We start from the raw sequence: 18,976 nt of genomic DNA on the forward strand, positions 1-18,976 counted from the left end.
TAGTTTTGATGATTTGACAAACTTAGGGACCTTGTAAAGGTACCAGGTTTCTTACTTGAGTGTTGAAGATGAAAACAAACTCAGGGACCTTGTCAAGGTACCTGGCTCTCAATGTGACGAGCCGGTTGACTGCCAGCTGGAGAAGGTACAGAAAGTAGGTGCACTCTTCCCAACGACGTCAGAAAGTGGGACTTCTCCAACCAATGGCAAAGAGTTTAAGGAAAGTGACTTGTCCATATAAAAGACACTTTCCTAAACATCATTGTTAGTTTTTGCAACTTGACAAAGAACTTTTCAAGAACTCTTCCAAAGGCTATTACCAAGAAAAGGAAGAATTATTCCAAGAACAGCAGAAATCTCTGGAGCATTTAGTGTAGCTGTTCAAGAATATATTCTCTTGTTCTTATATTGTAAACTATTCCTGAAACTATAAAGGAATCAGTGGGTAGTGTTGAAATTCTAAGTTGTCTAAGTGGGATAGCTTAGTGGATAGATTCATTTCTACTTAGGCTTGTTAAGCAATAGAGACTATTGCTTGAACGTGAGATTAAAAACTTCTTCTCACATTTGTTGTAATCGTGTTTTACTTTTATTTTTGAAGATTAGTGAAAACGATTGAAAATCTTGTGATACAGGTCGTGGTTTTACTCCCTTAAGCAAGGAGGTTTTCACGTAAAATCGTTGTGTTGGTTCAAACTGCATTTAACTTTCTGTTTATACTTATTAGTGTAGTAAGGGACCTGGTCCATTATCTGTTAAGTGAAGGCATATATTCTATCAAGTGGTATCAGAGCAGGCACTCTCTATTTGGTTAACCCCAAGGAAGTGATATCTGTTCTAGAATGGCTGCTCCACTTAATCTAGAAGAAGGTCAGTCCTCAACAAGACCTCCTCATTTCAATGGACATTTCTACAGTTGGTGGAAAGTTAGAATGCATGATTTCCTCAAGGCTGAAAACAGCGAGTTATGGGATATTGTACTTGATGGACCGTTTATTCCAATGATAGAAGAAAAGGATGGAGAGAAAACTAGTCTTGTTCCAAAGCCTAGACAGAAATACGATGAAGCTGATAGAAAAAAGATAGAAAAGGGCTACAAGGCAAAAACTCTTCTTGTCTGTGGGATAGGACCTGATGAGTTCAATCGTGTCTCAGTTTGTGAGTCTGCTAAAGAGATTTGGGATTGTTTAAAGACAGCTCATAAAGGAACTGAATAAGTCAAAGAATCAAAGATTGATATGCTTACCTCACGGTATGAAAACTTCAAAATGACAAAAGGAGAAACCATTCATGAGATGTTCACAAAATTGTCCTCCATTACTAATGAGCTGAGAAGTCTTGGTGAACCCATCAGCATGAGCAAACAAGTCAGAAAAGTGCTTCGAATCCTTCCAAAGTCCTGGGAAAGCAAGGTTGATGCCATCACTGAAGCTAAATATTTGAACGTGCTGACAATGGATGCTCTCATTGGAAATCTGAAGACTCATGAGATGAATCGAAATCATGATTCATCAAAGAAGGACGTCAAAAAGGATAAGTCATTGATGCTGAAGTACAAATCAGATGAAGATTCCAGTGATGATGATATGGCATATCTCATCAACAGATTTCAAAAAATTGTGAAAAAGAACAAGGGTTTTAAAAGAGGAACAAAAGGTCCTCGAAATGCTACTCAAAATGATACTTGTTACAAGTGTGGAAAAGCTGGACACTTTATCAGAGAGTGTCCTCTGCTCAAAAATGAAAACAAGGAACATCAAAAACCAAAAAGTGACAAAGAGAAGAGAAGGGACCTAGTACTCGGTAAGAATGATCGAAAGGCTGTTGCTGACTAAGTGGTCAAAAAGGCTCTTGCTGCATGGGGTGATTCTTCAAGTGATTCAGAAGATCCTGATGAACCAAATGATGTGTCTATGGTGGCTGTGCATGAAGAGGAAACCATTTTCAATAAAATGTTTGCTCTCATGGCTCATACAGAAAATGAAGAAGAGGATGACAAGGTAACTCTTCTTGATATGAAAAATGATCTGAATAATTATTCTCTTAAAAAATTGAGAACAATGGCAAAAGTTATGATTGATTCTGTAATTGAGTTAACATCTGAAAGAGACATCATGAATGCTGAACTTGATAGTTTAACTGAAAACAAAGTTAAACTAGAAGAGAGAATGTCAAAAATGGTGTCTCTAGAGTCTGATAACACTGATCTTAAAAAACAGTTGAATCAGATAACTGAAGAAGCTGAAAAGCTAAATGGAATGTCAAATGGTTTACGAGTTGAAATTGAAGAAAATTTGAAAAACTCTGAGAATAATCTGGGATTGTCTTTGGAGAAAAGCAACAGATTAGAAAAGGATATTGTCAAACTTAAGGAAGAGCTTGAAAAATCTCTTAAGTGGACAAAATCCTCTAAGTTGTTGTCAACTGCAACAAACCAGAGTAATTTCAATAAGAAAGGACTAGGAAGTTTGAATATCACTCCTCCTTTTAATCCTCACAGTAAGTATGTTTTTGTGTCTGACAATCTGCTTTGTCTTCACTTTGGTAAAAATGGGCACTTAAAGGGAGAGTGTCCTGGATGGAGAAATTCCCATGAAAGACTCTCTAATTATGCTGAAAGGCAAAACTTTTCAAAAGAGAGACCTGGTCCTCCAAAACCAGTTTCAACTGATAGATTTTCAAAGAAAAAATCTATCACTACTCCGATGTCCTTTGTTAGAAAGTTTCAAAAACTGCCCTATTGGACTAAATACAATCTGATCACTCCTCTGTCTGCCTTCTGGGAACTCAAATTGAAATGGGTTCCCAAGCTAAACAAGTGATTCTTGGTGCAGGTGAGTGAGAGGAGCAGCAGTCAATGTTGGTATATGGACAGTGGATGCTCTAAACATATGACTGGTGACATCAAAAATTTCCTCTCACTCAAGACACTTCAGGGACGAGGTGTCTCTTTTGGTGATGGAAAGAAGGGGTACATTTTGGGAGTTGGTAAAGTGGGAAGGTCTCTTGAAGATTCAATTGACAATGTGTATCATGTTGATGGGTTGAAGTACAGTCTTTTGAGTGTTTCTCAAATTTGTGACAAGAGAAATGAAGTCAAGTTACTTCTGAGAAGTGCACTGTGGTTAGTCTAACTACAAATAAAGTCATTCTCACTGCTTTCAGAAGTAAAAACATTTATGTGGCCAACCTAGAAACGTCTCATGGAGATGATCTGACATGTCTTAGTGCTCAAAATGAAAATGCTGATCTTTGGCATCGTAGGCTAGGGCATGTGAGCTCATCTTTATTGAACAAACTGATTTCTAAGGACCTGGTCCGAGGTCTGCCAAAGCTGAAGTTTGCTGAAAACAAAATTTGTGAAGCTTGTGTCATAGGAAAACAAATCAAATCATCGTTTAAGCCCAAAAAGAAAGTAACCTCATCAAGAACACTGGAGCTGTTACACATGGATTTATGTGGACCTTTGAAGGTTCAAAGCAGAAATGGCAAGAAATACATTCTGGTGATAGTTGATGATTACTCAAGATATACATGGACAAGATTCTTAAAGTCAAAGGCAGAAACACCTGAAGAATTGGTGGTGTTTTTCAAAATGATTCAAACTAAATTGAATCAAGTGATCTGTAGCATTCGATCTGATCATGGAACTGAGTTTGAGAACTCAAAACTGGATCAATTCTGCATGAAGAATGGTACGAGTCATAACTTTTCTGCTCCAACAACTCCTCAACAAAATGGAGTGGTGGAAAGAAAAAACAGAACCTTGGTGAACATTGCCAGAACTATGATTATTGAGTCAAATCTTCCTCAAAATTTATGGGCTGAAGCTGTCAACACAGCATGTCATGTTACCAACAGGTGTCTGATAAGAGCTGTTTTGAATAAGACCCCCTATGAGTGCTCAACAACAGAAAGCCTATGTTGAGCTATCTTAGAGCTTTTGGGTGCAGATGTTTTGTGCTGAACAATGGAAATGATGATCTGGGAAAATTTGATCCTAGGAGTGATGAAGGGGTGTTTGTTGAATATTCTTCATCAAGTAAGGCTTACAGAATATTCAACAAAAGAACTCAATGCATTGAAGAAAGCATTCATGTTGTATTTGATGAAGATGGAAGCTTGAAAAATACTGGATCAAATGATGAAGATGATGTGATCAAACTGTTCAATTCACAGAAAATTGAAAGAAGTGAAGCTGATGCAGAACAACAATTGAAAAATGACTTTGATGATCAAAATCATAGTCTACCTGAAGAGGCTGGTGAAGTTGAAAAATGTGATGAGGTACCTGGTACTACTCTGAATTCCAGTCAGAGTACTTTAAACTCCCCAGAAAATGATGACACTCTTGATGAAGGAGAACATGCTGATCAGCTCGACCAGTCTGCTCCAAGACTAGGATGGAAACATAGTTTATCACATCCTTTTGATAATCTTATCTCTCCCTTGAACTCTGGAATTCATAGTAGATCAAAAACAAGAAATCTAGTTGCATTTTCAGCATTCATATCATCTATTGAGCCCAAGAATGTGAAAGAAGCATTAAGTGATGCAGATTGGATCAACTCTATGCAAGAAGAACTTGATCAGTTTGAAAGAAGAAAGGTATGGTACCTGGTTCCTCGACCTGCAGGCAGAACAGTAATAGAAACCAGATGGGTGTTCAGAAACAAGCTAGATGAAAATGGAGTGATCACTAGAAACAAATCAAGGTTGGTGGTTCAAGGATACAATCAAGAAGAAGGAATAGATTATTATGAGACTTTTGCACCTGTTGCCAGGATGGAGGCTATTAGAATTTTAATAGCTTTTGCTGCATTCATGGGATTCAAGCTGTATCAAATGGATGTCAAAAGTGCATTTCTGAATGGAGACCTGAAAGAGGAAGTATTTGTCAAACAACCTCCTGGTTTTGAAGATGCTGAACTACCAGATCATGTGTTCAAATTGAATAAGGCTTTGTTAGTCTGAAGCAAGCTCCTAGAGCATGGTATGAGAGGTTGTCAAAGTTTCTGCTGAAGAATGGTTTCAAAAGAGGAAAAATAGACAATACTTTGTACTTATTAAAAAGAGAACAAGAATTGCTTATTTTTCAAGTTTATGTGGATGATATAATTTTTGGAGCCACCTCAGAACATTTGTGTGAAGAATTCTCATCATTAATGGGAAAGGAATTTGAAATGAGCATGATGGGTGAACTGACATTTTTCCTTGGTCTACAAATCAAGCAATCATCAAATGGGATTTCAATCTGTCAGGAGAAGAACATCAAGGAGCTACTAAAGAAATTCAATATGTTTGACTCTAAACCTATTGATACTCCTATGGGAACAAATTCCAAGCTTATAGTAGAGGAATCTGATCCTCTTGTGAATCAAACAATGTACAGGGGAATCATTGGATCCTTGCTGTATCTGACTGCTAGCAGACCTGATATTGTTTATAGTGTTGGAATGTGTGCCAGGTTTCAAGCATGTCCTCGTGATTCACACTTGAAGGCTGCAAAACGTATTCTTAGATACCTGAAGAAAACAGGGGACCTGGTTCTCTTCTATCCAGCAGGTGATACTTTTGATCTAGTTGATTTTGCAGATGCTGATTTTGCTGGTTATCAAATTGACAGGAAGAGTACTTCTGGAATGGCTCATTTCCTTGGATCATCACTCATATCTTGGGGAACCAAGAAACAGAATTCTGTGGCTCTTTCAACTGCTGAAGCTGAGTATGTAGCTGCTGCAGCCTGCTGTTCACAGTTGTTGTGGATCAGGCAACACCTGGAAGATTTTGGGATACACATCAAAGCTATTCCTCTTATGTGTGACAATACTAGTGTTGTTAGTATGGGGAAAAATCCAGTCCACCATAAGAGAACAAAGCATATTGATGTTAGACATCACTTTTTGAGAGACAATGTTGAGAAGGGAAATATTGTGCTTACATATTTTCCAACGGAGGAGCAAATTGCAGACATCTTCACCAAGGCTCTCAGTAAAGATCAATTTGAGAGAAATCGGCTGAAGTTGGGCATGATGATCTCTATGTGATGTTCTTCGCTTCCAACAGTTGAATTCCCTTAATGGCTAAAATTGCAGTGCAGGTATCCTTTGTGTGAATAATTAAATATCTGAATAAAGATCCTTTTTGTACCTTTTGTAGGTATACTTTCAGGAAGGACTGGACTAACAAAGAACATGACTAGAACAACTAGGGAATGAGGTGTGCTATGGTACCTGGTGCCTGTCAAGGTTAGCATTTACACATTAATTTTAAACTGAAAATTATGACCGTTGATAATGCCACGTGTCAATCATCGGTCATTCTGACCATTAGTCTCATCGCTTATCTCTCAAGCGACACGTCCAATCACGGACCTGACACCTTTTCACGTCTTTTAAAAACCCTCATTACTTCTTTTCGAAACTCTCATCCGTCCTTTTAACATTCTTTTTGCTTCAAGAAGGAATTAAGCAAAAGTTAAAAGACAAACTTTGTTCCTTCTTCCTCCTTTTTCTGCTCGAAAAGTCATTTTTTGTTCTCTTTCTAGTCAAAAATGTCTTCTCCCTCTTCTACATCCAAACAAATGCTTATTGCTCTAAGTGAAATAGAGTCCATTGCTTTCTACTCTCCTTCTGCTGTGGAGTCCAGATCCAGTGCCCTTTCAAGCTCTCAGAAAGATACACCTGACAACGCGTTCTACTCCATAGATCTAAACAGCACAAACTTGCCTACCGGACCTGATCCTTGGCAAGAAATGCTGCCTGATAATCTTTTTGAAGGAGATCTGCCTAAGCATAAAGCGTCTGAGTCTAATATCTTGGCAGCAAGTGAAGAATTAGTTATTGAGAGTTTGGCTATGATGCGGGAAGAGGCAAGGGCTGAGCAAACTGAAGCTTTGCAGAGGGAAGAGGTAAGAGATACTCAACCCATTTTTGATAAAACTCATGACATTGGAAGGTATCCTTCTTCCACCTCTTCAGACTCTGAAAGTGAGGAGGAACCCCTAAAGTGGAAGGTTGAGCGAAGAGAGGGTGAAATGTTTAGGAAGGGAACAGAGAAGGTTGTAGAAGAGGCCCCCAGGAGAAGACCTACTACTAGATCTGCTACTCAAAAATTGATGGCCGATTCCTTAAAGGCCAGTGCACGTTCTACTGCTGCAATTAGATGTGCCAGAACCTTTAAGGTATCAAACTTCAAAATGCCTAAGTCTGGTGTTGTTGAGTTGTCTGCTGAGGATGTTGAAAAGAAAAGTAAGAAGAAAAGGTCAGAAAACAATAAGGCAAAGGATTCGAAGAAGGTTGAAAAAGCAAAGTCCAAAAGGAAAAGTTCTGCAGGAAAAAGGAAGAGATCACAGGGACCTGGTGTCCAAAATAGGAGTGATGAGAGTGTCAACATGCAGGAAGTTGTTGACAGCCTGAGAAAGCAAGCAGTCTTGGCTGGGAGAGTCTTTGATATGGGAATAATCAATCTTCCCGGCATGGACTCTCTTCATGATATGGTAGAAATTCAATCATGGCTGCATTTGTTCAACAGAAAATCTCCTATCCTCTATGAAGAAGTGCGCGAATTTTATTATAATATTCAATTCAAAGAAGATGGGAGTATCCTCACAAGGGTCAATGACATTGCTATACATCTAGATGAGGGTCTGTTGAGCAAAATTCTCAGGGTACCTAGAGAGGGGACCGGGTCTGTGTTAGGAAAGACTTGCTCTACTGAGTTTGTGTCCTTAGTTTCTAAGATACCCACAACCAAGGTTGTTGGGATTTATAAGAAGGTCATGAAGAGCGAGTACCAGCTGGTGTTCGAATTTGTCAACAAAGTTCTCCTTCCTCGCACTAAAAAGAGGACCTCAGCAACTTCTGCTGACTTGTTTCTGATGGAGATGTTGTGCAGCTTCGAAGCCCTGAATCTCCCTGATCTTATGCTTGAGCATATCTACAAAACCGTCATTGAGAGGAAAGGGGTTGATGGAATGGGATACGGATACTTTCTCACAGAAGTATTCAAGCATTTTAAAATTCCTCTCAGTATTGGCAAGGTTGGGACAGTGAAACAAACTATTTCAGAGAGTACCCTTGTCGAGTGTGAGTGTATTGAAGGGAGAGGCAATCCCAAGAGCAAGATGGCTCAACTTATCGAAGATCAGGATCAACTCAAGCATGAGGTTGAGGAGTTCACTGTGCGTTTGAGTGGTAAAGAGGCCAAAATTGTCATACTCAAAGCAGAACTACTTACTGCACAGAATGAGGGACCTGGTACTTCCGTGGTACAAGCTCTGGAGAGAGAGAATGCAGAGTTGAAGGCTAAGATCACTGCCTTACAGGAGAAGACAATTAAAGATAATGATGCTGCCAATGCACGACTCACTCTCATCATCCAGTCCCTGTCTCATCAACCTCCTCCTTCCTAGCCTGTTGAAAAACCTCCCCTGTGTCTTTCTTTTTGTGGCTTATCTTTGTGATTTTTGGATTATCAGTTTAATTTTAATGTATTAAATGTTATTGTGGAATGCTGGTTAACTTATTCCTCTGTTGTTCTGGTTATAATCTTTTGTGAATGCTTTTCTCTTCCTGATTGATTGCTATTTGCTTTGGTCTTATTCAGTATTACTGTTGACATCATTGGTCTACTGCATATCTTTTTTATGATCCCAAAAGGGGGAAGTAGATAAATGATTATGTACTGGTAAGTAGCTAAATGATTATGTATGTGGGCGAATACAGTGAGGGGGAAACAAAGTGCGGGGGAACACAGCTTGAGTGGTGTTTGAGACGATTGTTTGTCATCATCAAAAAGGGGGAAAAGTTATTTGTAGTTTTGATGATTTGACAAACTTAGGGACCTTGTAAAGGTACCAGGTTTCCTACTTGAGTGTTGAAGATGAAAACAAACTCAGGAACCTTGTCAAGGTACCTGGCTCTCAATGTGACGAGCCGGTTGACTGCCAGCTGGAGAAGGTACAGAAAGTAGGTGCACTCTTCCCAACGACGTCAGAAAGTGGGACTTCTCCAACCAATGGCAAAGAGTTTAAGGAAAGTGACTTGTCCATATAAAAGGCACTTTCCTAAACATCATTGTTAGTTTTTGCAACTTGACAAAGAACTTTTCAAGAACTCTTCCAAAGGCTATTACCAAGAAAAGACAGAATTATTCCAAGAACAGTAGAAATCTCTGGAGCATTTAGTATAGCTGTTCAAGAATATATTTCCTTATTCTTATATTGTAAACTATTCCTGAAACTATAAAGGAATCAGTGGGTAGTGTTGAAATTCTAAGTTGTCTAAGTGGGATAGCTTAGTTGGTAGATTCATTTCTACTTAGGCTTGTTAAGCAATAGAGACTATTTCTTGAACGTGAGATTAAAAACTTCTTCTCACATTTATTGTAATCGTGTTTTACTTTTGCTTTTGAAGATTAGTGTAAACGATTACAACAAATGTGAGAAGAAGTTTTTAATCTCACGTTCAAGAAATAGTCTCTATTGCTTAACAAGCCTAAGTAGAAATGAATCTACCCACTAAGCTATCTCACTTAGACAACTTAGAATTCAACACTACCCACTGATTCCTTTATAGTTTCAGGAATAGTTTACAATATAAGAACAAGAGAATATATTCTTGAACAGCTACACTAAATGCTCTAGAGATTTCTGCTGTTCTTAAAATAATTCTGCCTTTTCTTGGTAATAGCCTTTGGAAGAGTTCTTGAAAAGTTCTTTGTCAAGTTGCAAAAACTAACAATGATGTTTAGGAAAGTGCCTTTTATATGGACAAGTCACTTTTCTTAAACTCTTTGCCATTGATTGGAGAAGTTTCACTTTCTGACGTCGTTGGGAGGAGTGCACCTACTTTCTGTACCTTCTCCAGCTGGCAGTCAACCGGCTCTTCACATTGAGAGCCAGGTACATTGACCTGAGTTTGTTTTCATCTTCAACACTCAAGTAAGAAACCGGATACCTTTACAAGGTCGCTAAGTTTGTCAAATCATCAAAACTACAAATAACATTTTCTCCCTTTTTGATGATGACAAACAATCGTCTCAAACACCACTCCAGCTGTGTTCCCCCTCACTATATTTCCCCTCACTTTGTTTCCCCCTCACTATATTCGCCCACATACATAATTATTTAGCTACTAACCAGTACATAATCATTTAGCTACTTACCAGTTTTACAACCCAATCAATTTGAAATTGAATAAAGTAGCAAACAATTGGTAGCATACCATACTAACAAAGGGTCACTACACCTTGATTAGCGAACATGTCGAACCGGATTAAATATAGGGTCTCTTTTGTGGCCATCTAACAGTAAAGACAAACAAGGGGAGGATTCGAACATAACAAAAAAAAAGGTATATTATCCTATGATTTCCAGTAGACAAAGCAAAATGGTGAATAAATGCCATCACAATATTACAGGTAGCAAAAAGAGTAGTCAACATGCTTACATGACAGCAAACTCGAATGGAGATAAAGTAAAGAACTTGAGACTAATCTAGACACCATAGAAAGACTATAAAAAAAGGGACAGAATGCAAAAACCGACATACCCTCGCAATCTATTGGAACTTGCTTATGATAGGCATGTAATAACTCATTAAAATCTCATACATTAAAGAAAACACACTCAACCAAAACCAAATAGTAGGCATGCCGAGTAAACATGCTCATCTAAGTGCACTTCCCAGACAATAAAATAAAATATGCTAAAAACCAATTAACTAATTTACTGAAATTAAGATACCAGACGAATTAGCGCATGAAGAAATGATCATCCCCAAACGCTTTAACTCCCTTTCTAAAGATTATATGAATTGATCACAAGCAAAACAAGAAACTCATATCACTAGCTAAACCCACTGCTAGTGACGAATTTAGAAGGGTATACTTTAGGTGCCCCATAGAGGACATTAAAAAAACTTTTAGGAACAAGTAATCAGATAACACTCAGCCCAAAACAAGAACCAACTACAGAAAGAGATGTTCAAACAAATGTAACGATGAGAGGAACAAACATGACTAAAAAATGGAGTAGATGTCGATTATTCAAGTAGTAACTCAACTTTTATTTAGCTCCCTCTTTTATAACCAAATGGCTATTCATATTTTGTCAAAAAAAAGTCATAAGCGAAAAAAAGGGAAGATTGACACGATAGCAAGGCATATTTTCGGAATGGGAATCGCGAAGAACCAAAACACATAATATCGATTTATAAGACGATGCACGGAATGAATAGCAACACAGTGTTAATGAAATTTCGAGCTAAACTAATACCTTCTTACTTCTATATGATTTTTTTAAAAAAATAAAATAAAATAAGAGAATTTAAAAAAAATAAAAAATAAAATGGGACAAACTTAAGCAGAGAAAGATGCAGTGCCTATTTTGTTAAGAAAAATTTCCAGGAAAGAAACTTAATCTAACAGGCAATGCTATAACATGAAAGGTATCCATGAAAATCGATAACGATACAACCAAACATTGATCTCCATAGCACACATTCAAAAGAAACAGAATGTAAGGAGCATTTGAAACATTCACCAGGGGAAACCAATCTCGAACTAATATATATGTACATTCGACAGGCATAAAGGTCAAAAAGGAAGAAATGAAACCAAATGAGATAAAAGATGAAGTCGTCACCATCTCCTGGGCAGCGAAAAGGGATGTGACGGACTCAAGCTGACTTCCAGCAGAATATATGGCTCTAAGAGATCCGACGAGCCGCAAGAAGCAACAAAAACAAAAGACTAGGCCGAAATCTCAAAAGCTAGCCGATTCGTACGCTTTCCTCCTTTCTAACACTAGCTGAATTTTAGTGTATATTCTTGTTTCAACTTTTCTTCCAGTCTTTATTTTTGACTCCCAAAAGAAGCTCTGTAGTTCTTCTCAATATTTTCTCAAAATTTTTTTAAAAAAAATCCTCCCCTTTTCAACAGGAAAGAAAAGAGCATATATATAGAAAAATCTAGGGTTCACGAATTTGGGGGAAAAGGGTAGAACGGGTATTCCCAAGGATTCAAAAATTTCTCCTCGAGGACGGGAAGAGCTGTTGCAAGGACAAAAAAATCTGCCAAATCCACTAAAACCCGGAAAAGGGGAGCGATGCAGACGGCTGGGATCGGTCTCTTATCCTTTAGGTGAGGCGTGGCATGATCTTGTGCAAGCAAGAACGATTCTGCAATGTCAAAAGCAACTGTGCAGATACAGTAATGGACAAGCAGAAGGACGATGACAGCTTTCACGTTCACACCCTGAAACTTCCGTTTATTTTGCTCGCCTTTTCCGTGTAAAATGACGCCTTCTGTGAAATTGCCTTCACGTGAGGAAAGTGGAGGCGCGTCGGGCATCGCTAGTACCCATTCACGAGTCTTTGCATCTTCAATGTTAATGTGTATCGCTGTAAGAGAATGTTGGAGCATCTGGGCGCTGCACCCGTTCTGCTTCTTCTTAGGGGTAAAAAATAAATAGGCCGGGTCGGAATAAGGAGAAGGTGGGCTGAGGCGTTGGTAATTGGGTTTGTACCTATCGTATTTGCTGCTAGAAAATTGGATTCCCTTGTGGCAAAGGCAAATGGAATGGAGGGTTTATTGAATTGGATGACTTGGCCGAAATAAAGGCCCAAAAACTTTGGTCTTTAAAATGAGTTGAAGAGATTTGGTTACAATTGCAACAAAATAAAACGGATTAAAGATGTAACCAAAAGAATTGATTTTTGAAGATCCGACTAGGATATAAATAGGGTGAATTAATATTAGTTAATTAACGAGCTTCTTAATATTAACAAAATAAAATAATTAACTTAATTAAAGTAATTATTTCAAAAATATAAACCTGACTTACTAAACTAAAAAAAAAAATTGAGATCATTTTCGAATATATAAAAAATATAAAAATTATATAAAGCGTATAAACCATCAAAATTTAACAGTAAATTTTATAAAATAAATAATTTCAAGTTATTCGACATTGAAGAAACTCGCTAATTAATTTCTATCGAGGAGGGTCAAAATTGGGTGTCGATAATGTATTATCGCTATTACACAATTTCCTTTATAGTTACGACAAAGGGACTGGATCTAGAACTACCTCGAGTTTTGACTACAAACATAATTATCGATCTCTCAAGGAATAGATTTGAAGGTAATATCCCAAGCATTATTGGAGATCTCGTTGAGCTTCGTACGTTGAACTTATCTCAAAATTTCTTGAAAGGTCACATACCAGCATCACTGCACCAGTTATCTGTACTCGAATCATTGGATATCTCCTCCAACAAAAGCAGCGGAGAAATTTCACAAGAACTTGCATCCCTCAAATCACTTAAAGTCTTAAATCTCTCTCACAATCATCTTGTTGGATGCATCTCCAAAGGAAGGAAAACGATTTGATACATTTGAGAATAGTTCATACCACGGAAATGATGGGCTACACGGATTGCCACTCTCAAAAGATTGTGGCGGTGATGAAGGGGTACCACAAGCAACAACTCCATTTGGGCTAGATGAAGAAGAAGAGGAAGAAGGAGATTCATCAATTATAAGTTGGCAGACGGTTCTCATGGGTTACGGTTGTGGACTTGTTATTGGATTGTCCATAATATATATAATGTTGTCAACTCAATATCCAGCACGGTTTTCGAGGATGAATGTAGAATTGGAACACAAAATTCTTACGAGAATTAAAAAGGACAAGAAACAATATTAGTATGTGATCTCACGGTATTCAACTTAATCTCTATCCTTCAGAAAATTATATTTTATATAATCCATAAAACTCATCCTTAAAGATTTTAACTTTAATACTTCATCTTTTGAAAATTGCAGGATTCAAGACTATTGGATTGGTGGGATGTGAATAAAAGTTTTTACTTTCATAGTTAGTGATGTTTCATAAAGTGATTTTGTTTTGTTTCATTAAGTGTTCACATTTTCTTCTGTTATGACTCAACAAATCCAATTGCAAGGAAAAACCAAAGAATTTCATAGAATGCAAAGGGATCAATAGTAAGCACATTAAAAATACTAAAACAATTCCAAATTCTCGTGTACATTGAAATAGAAAAAGTATTCCTCGGTGTTGATCAATATAGAATAACTGCGAACACAATAGAGTTGGTGTAGCAGTTGAAAAGTTGGAGAAACAACCTTGGATACTAAGGTTTAAATCCTAGTAGAGGTGAGTCATCACGATGCAGGATCATCGACAATTTTACAAATAAAAGCTATTACAGTTATCAACTCTACTAAATAAACCTTGTGTAGTTCAGGATCTAACATTGTTTTTTCCCACCTCAGTTTGCCAAACATAAATGCTTGAAAGTTGCACATAACGCCCATAATGTTTCTGTTGCGACTCAACCAATAGTTGTGCTACTTCATTTCCCAACTCTACAAGCACCAAAGATAGTAGCATCTTCTTTATTAAGTCGTATGCTTCCTGTAGTGGATAACCACACAACCACAATGTTTCATCTTAGCTTCAAGTCTGAATTCATGTGACATTGCTTCAAACAATTAGAACCGAAATCGATAAGCTTGGCACACGCACAAGCTGATAGAACTGCCACGAAGGCAATCTCATTTTGTTGCAACCCCGAATTCATCATACCATTCCATATGCAAATCTGCTCCATTGCATCAAATACATGTGTTACAACAAATGGTTAAAATTATAGGCAAGGCTCGTACTATAAAGAGTTCCCAATTTCTAGTCCTAATTCTCAATAGCAGAGCTCAAATCAAATTGATGATGATTTCTTCTTCTTTTCACATAATAAGTTTCTTGCTTATGGAACATGTTTAAGTACTAATTATCTGAACAAACTCTAGATCTTTTTGAAATAAAATACGCATAATTATTCCTACAGAACTTATGTTATCTAAACTTTTGCCTTGTAAATTACATACTACACAACTTATGCCGGACTAAGGCAATATTTCTCTTGAGAAACTAGGTCATAGTTAAGGGAATGATGGACTATATGGATTTATCCTCTCAAAAGATTGTGGTGGTGATGATGGGGTACCACAAACGACGATCCAGTTGATCTAGATGAAGAAGGAGGAGATTGACCAATGATCAGTTGGCAGGCGAAGGCGGTTCTCATGGGTTACAGTTGTGGCCTGATTATTGGATTGTCCGTAATATACATAATATTGTCAACTCAATATCCAACATGTTTTTCGAGGATGGATGTAGAATTGGAACACAAAATTCTTACGAGAATGAAAAAGCGCAAGAAAAGATATTAGTTTTCATTTATCAATAGTTTAATACATACCAAGTAATTTCACTAACAAGCTAAACGTCTACCAATTGGTGACAAAACATAGTCTTGGATGAGGAAAACCAGTTTGAGTAGGTACACTATAGACGACATTGTCTTCACAGTAAATTTCTGTGACAATCTTAGTGCACAAGCAAAGTGACGTCCTATTTGTAAAATACATTCTGGTGTGAAACAGCATGAAAATCTGATTTTAAAATATTTTTATTTTATTTTAAGAAAAAAATAGTTGTTGGGTCTATTATTTTAATGAGAAAATTTATTTCTCAATCATTTACTTGTAAAACTTATCATAGATTACCCAAAAAATAGTTTTTGGATAAACTTGTGTTTTCTCATTTTTCCATTCACAATTTTTTTTCTTTTTTATTCTCATATTTTTACACAAAAAATGAAAGGAGAAAAATTAAATAAGAACAAGAGACTAGAATAATCATAAGCAAATAGATCTATAAGGGAGATATTACAAAATCAAATTACACGTTGTATCAAAGAAGTAAAAAAAAACATTAGTCAGAAAGATTAAATATACTCTGAATTTTGCTAGAAGGATCATATATACATCTACATGAATTCTTTTTTTTTTAAATTGACATTGATGTTTTCACTACCATTAGATGAAAAGGGTTCATGTGAACAACTTTTATAATGGCAGGGGCCTATGTGAGTCACTTATATAACAAGGGGTATATTAGACTTTTTTTTCCAAAGAAAAAGTAACATTTGTGCATATGACCAAATCAAATTGGAAAATGTTTTGGTCAAGGTCTATGCACCAACAAATACTCTTATAAACTTTTCTTTTTCATTGGAACATCACCAGACACTCTGCCTAGGGAACTGCCTTTTGCTATGTGCTATAAAAACCTAATCAAAATTAATGAATAGAGACACAAACCAAGAATTTAAGAACTTAGTAATTTTGATATATATTTTGAAGCACGAAAATGGGCATCGGAAAACCTACATTGCTTCTGCTATACACGTTTCTCTGTCAACTTGTTTTCTCCTCATCTTTGCCTAATTTGTAACCCAATGATCAAGCCCTTGCTCTTCATCAATTCAACATCATGTTTACTATAAATCTTGATGTTTCTTCTAGTGATTAATATCCTAAAACATTTAAATTCAATAGGAGCACATATTGTAGTTCATGCGATGGAGTCAAGTGTGACGAGACGACATGACGAGTGATTAAGCTTGGTCTCAGTTGCAGCCAACTTCGAGGCACATTTCATTCCAACAGTTGCCTCTGTTAAATTTGACAAGATTCAAAGATGAATTTATGTGAAGATTTGATAGTTAGGAAGATAATTCTTCATTAGTACAAAAGGTAAGATAGCACTTTTTGTAGGTGAAATTTAGGTGAATCATAAAATGGTTTCACAAGGTAAATCTTGACATTTTGACAAATTGTAATGTCATGGATTACATCAATAGGAAGAATTCACTCCTATAAATAGGTAACTCCTAATTCATTTGTAATACACCTCTCATTTGCCTTCTCATATCCTAATACATTCGTTCGTCTTTCTCTCTTGTAATATTTCACTTGTACTCTTTTGGAGTAAAATAAATATTGGTTGGTTGTGTCCGAGGAGTAGGACAAAGAAAACAAAATTTTGCCAAACCTCATTAATTTCTTGTGTTCCTTTTATTGTTGTCTCATTTACTATTTATTAGTTATCTTAACATATAGCAGTTGTGATTCCATCACTCTCTATATATTCGTCTTCTGCAACAATTAGCATCAGATCCAATGTATTATCTGAGTATGCTATGTGGTTGCAGCACGGTCTGAACTTCCATATTAGAAAAAGATTTACTTTGGTCTTTGCATTGTTAGATAGTGAACAGTATTTGTAGCAAAAAAGGAGACAAGAAAAATGATGAGTCTACATCGTATGTCAATAATATGTCATCATTGGCATTTTCCCTTATGACATGAATTGTGTCAAATGCGAAATTTGCAGTTGAAAATTTTAACTGGTGGCAAGGCGAGATCATTTATGTTCTTTTTCAACAAGGACTAGATATTTCCATAGAAGAAAAAAAATCAGACGATGTAGGAGAAGAAGATTGGAAGATTATCAACCGTGCTGCTTGCGGTACCATTCGATCTTACCTTGCAAGGGAACAAAAGTATCCATACACGAAAGAAACATCTCCAAATAAATTATGGAATTCATTGGAGGAGAAATTCTTGAAGAAAATAGTCAAAATTAACTTTACATGAAAAGAAGGTTGTTACGCTTCACTTATATTTCTGGTTGCACAATCAAATGATCACATCACAAACCTTTATAAGTTGGCTATATATTTGTGGAATATGGACGTGACTTTTACGGATGGAGATATGGCCTTAATGTTGTTAAGTTCACTTCCCGATGAGTTCAGGCATCTTGAAATTACTCTATTGCATGGGAATGATGAAGTATCATTCAAAGATGTTTTTTCTGCCTTATATAGTTGAGAAAAAAAAGAGAAAAAAGGGAGGAGAATCAAAAACTTTGATTTTGAGATGTCGTTCTCAAAATCATATGAGAACGAAGAAAGGGAGATCCAAGTCAAGATCCAGACTTAGCAAAGATGAATGTGCCTTTTGCCGAGAAAAAGGGCACCGGAAGAAAGACTGCCCAAAGTTGAATAGCAAAGTCAAACCAAATAATGGGAAAACCATCATGGAATCAAATGTGGATGATTGTGATGGCTATGATTACTCGCTAGTTACAATAGATTCCATCCAAATTATCTGATGTATGGTTGATAGACTCAGCTTATAGCTATCATATGTGTCCCAATATAGACTGGTTTGTTGATTTAAAAGAAGGAGAATGTGGAGTTGTTCACACCGCAAATAATAATCCTATCACCGCATATGGTGTTGGTTCAATTCGGTTGAGGAGTCATTATGGATTGAGAAGAACATTAACATATGTTCGAGATGTACCGAATTCGAAGAAGAATCTCATTTCTGTTGTAGCCTAGAGTCAAAGGGATTCAAAGTCATTACAGATAATGGTGTAATGAGAATATGCTCATGGCGCACTGGTGGTAATGAAGGTAATTCGAAGAAACAATAACATGTACCACTATCAAGGGTAGAAAAATTATTAGGATAGTGATATACCGTGGTTTCACGGTATAATTAATACTTTTTCCTTAAGTTTAGTGTGTCCGAAAGCCTTTTTGTGCTAATTTTTATATAAGTTTCTCTTTGTTTTGCAGGAAATCTGTCCAAAGATGAATGCGGAGATTTTGAGCAAAAAAATGCAGAAGAGACCACCTACGGAGCTTGTGACGGTCCGTCGCGCCTGTGACGGTCCGTAGGTGGCAGCGTAGTGAAGCTGCTGAAGGAAGATGGGGAAGTCTGACCAAGTGTGGGGTTAGGCAGCTTGTGACGGTCCGTCGTGGCTATGACGGTCCGTCCTGCAGTTCGTTATGGAGTTCAGAGAAGTAATCCCAGTACCCAGATTCCAAGAGTTGAAGTGTTTTGAAACGAAGACCCTCGACGGACCGTTGTGCCTATGACGGTCCATCATACTTGCCGTCGAGGGTGGTTAAGAGAGAAGCAGAAGAAATTGCAAAGTATGGGACGACGGAGTCCATGACGGTCCGTCGTGACCATGACGGTCCGTCGCGTGGTCCGTCGACCCAGCCGCGTTTTGGCAGATTTCCAGCAA

The 18,976-nt window shown here is 37.2% G+C and overlaps 2 pseudogenes; both read left to right on the forward strand.

Moving 5' to 3' along the window:
* LOC107010333 overlaps window positions 1-13,711 on the forward strand; it is a 17,787-nt pseudogene extending 4,076 nt beyond the window's left edge.
* Window positions 13,712-16,240: 2,529 nt separating this feature from the next.
* Window positions 16,241-18,976, forward strand: part of LOC107017711 — a 23,376-nt pseudogene continuing 20,640 nt past the window's right edge.

This window comes from Solanum pennellii, chromosome 1, assembly GCF_001406875.1.
Source record: "Solanum pennellii chromosome 1, SPENNV200".
Classification (NCBI taxonomy): Eukaryota; Viridiplantae; Streptophyta; class Magnoliopsida; order Solanales; family Solanaceae; genus Solanum; species Solanum pennellii.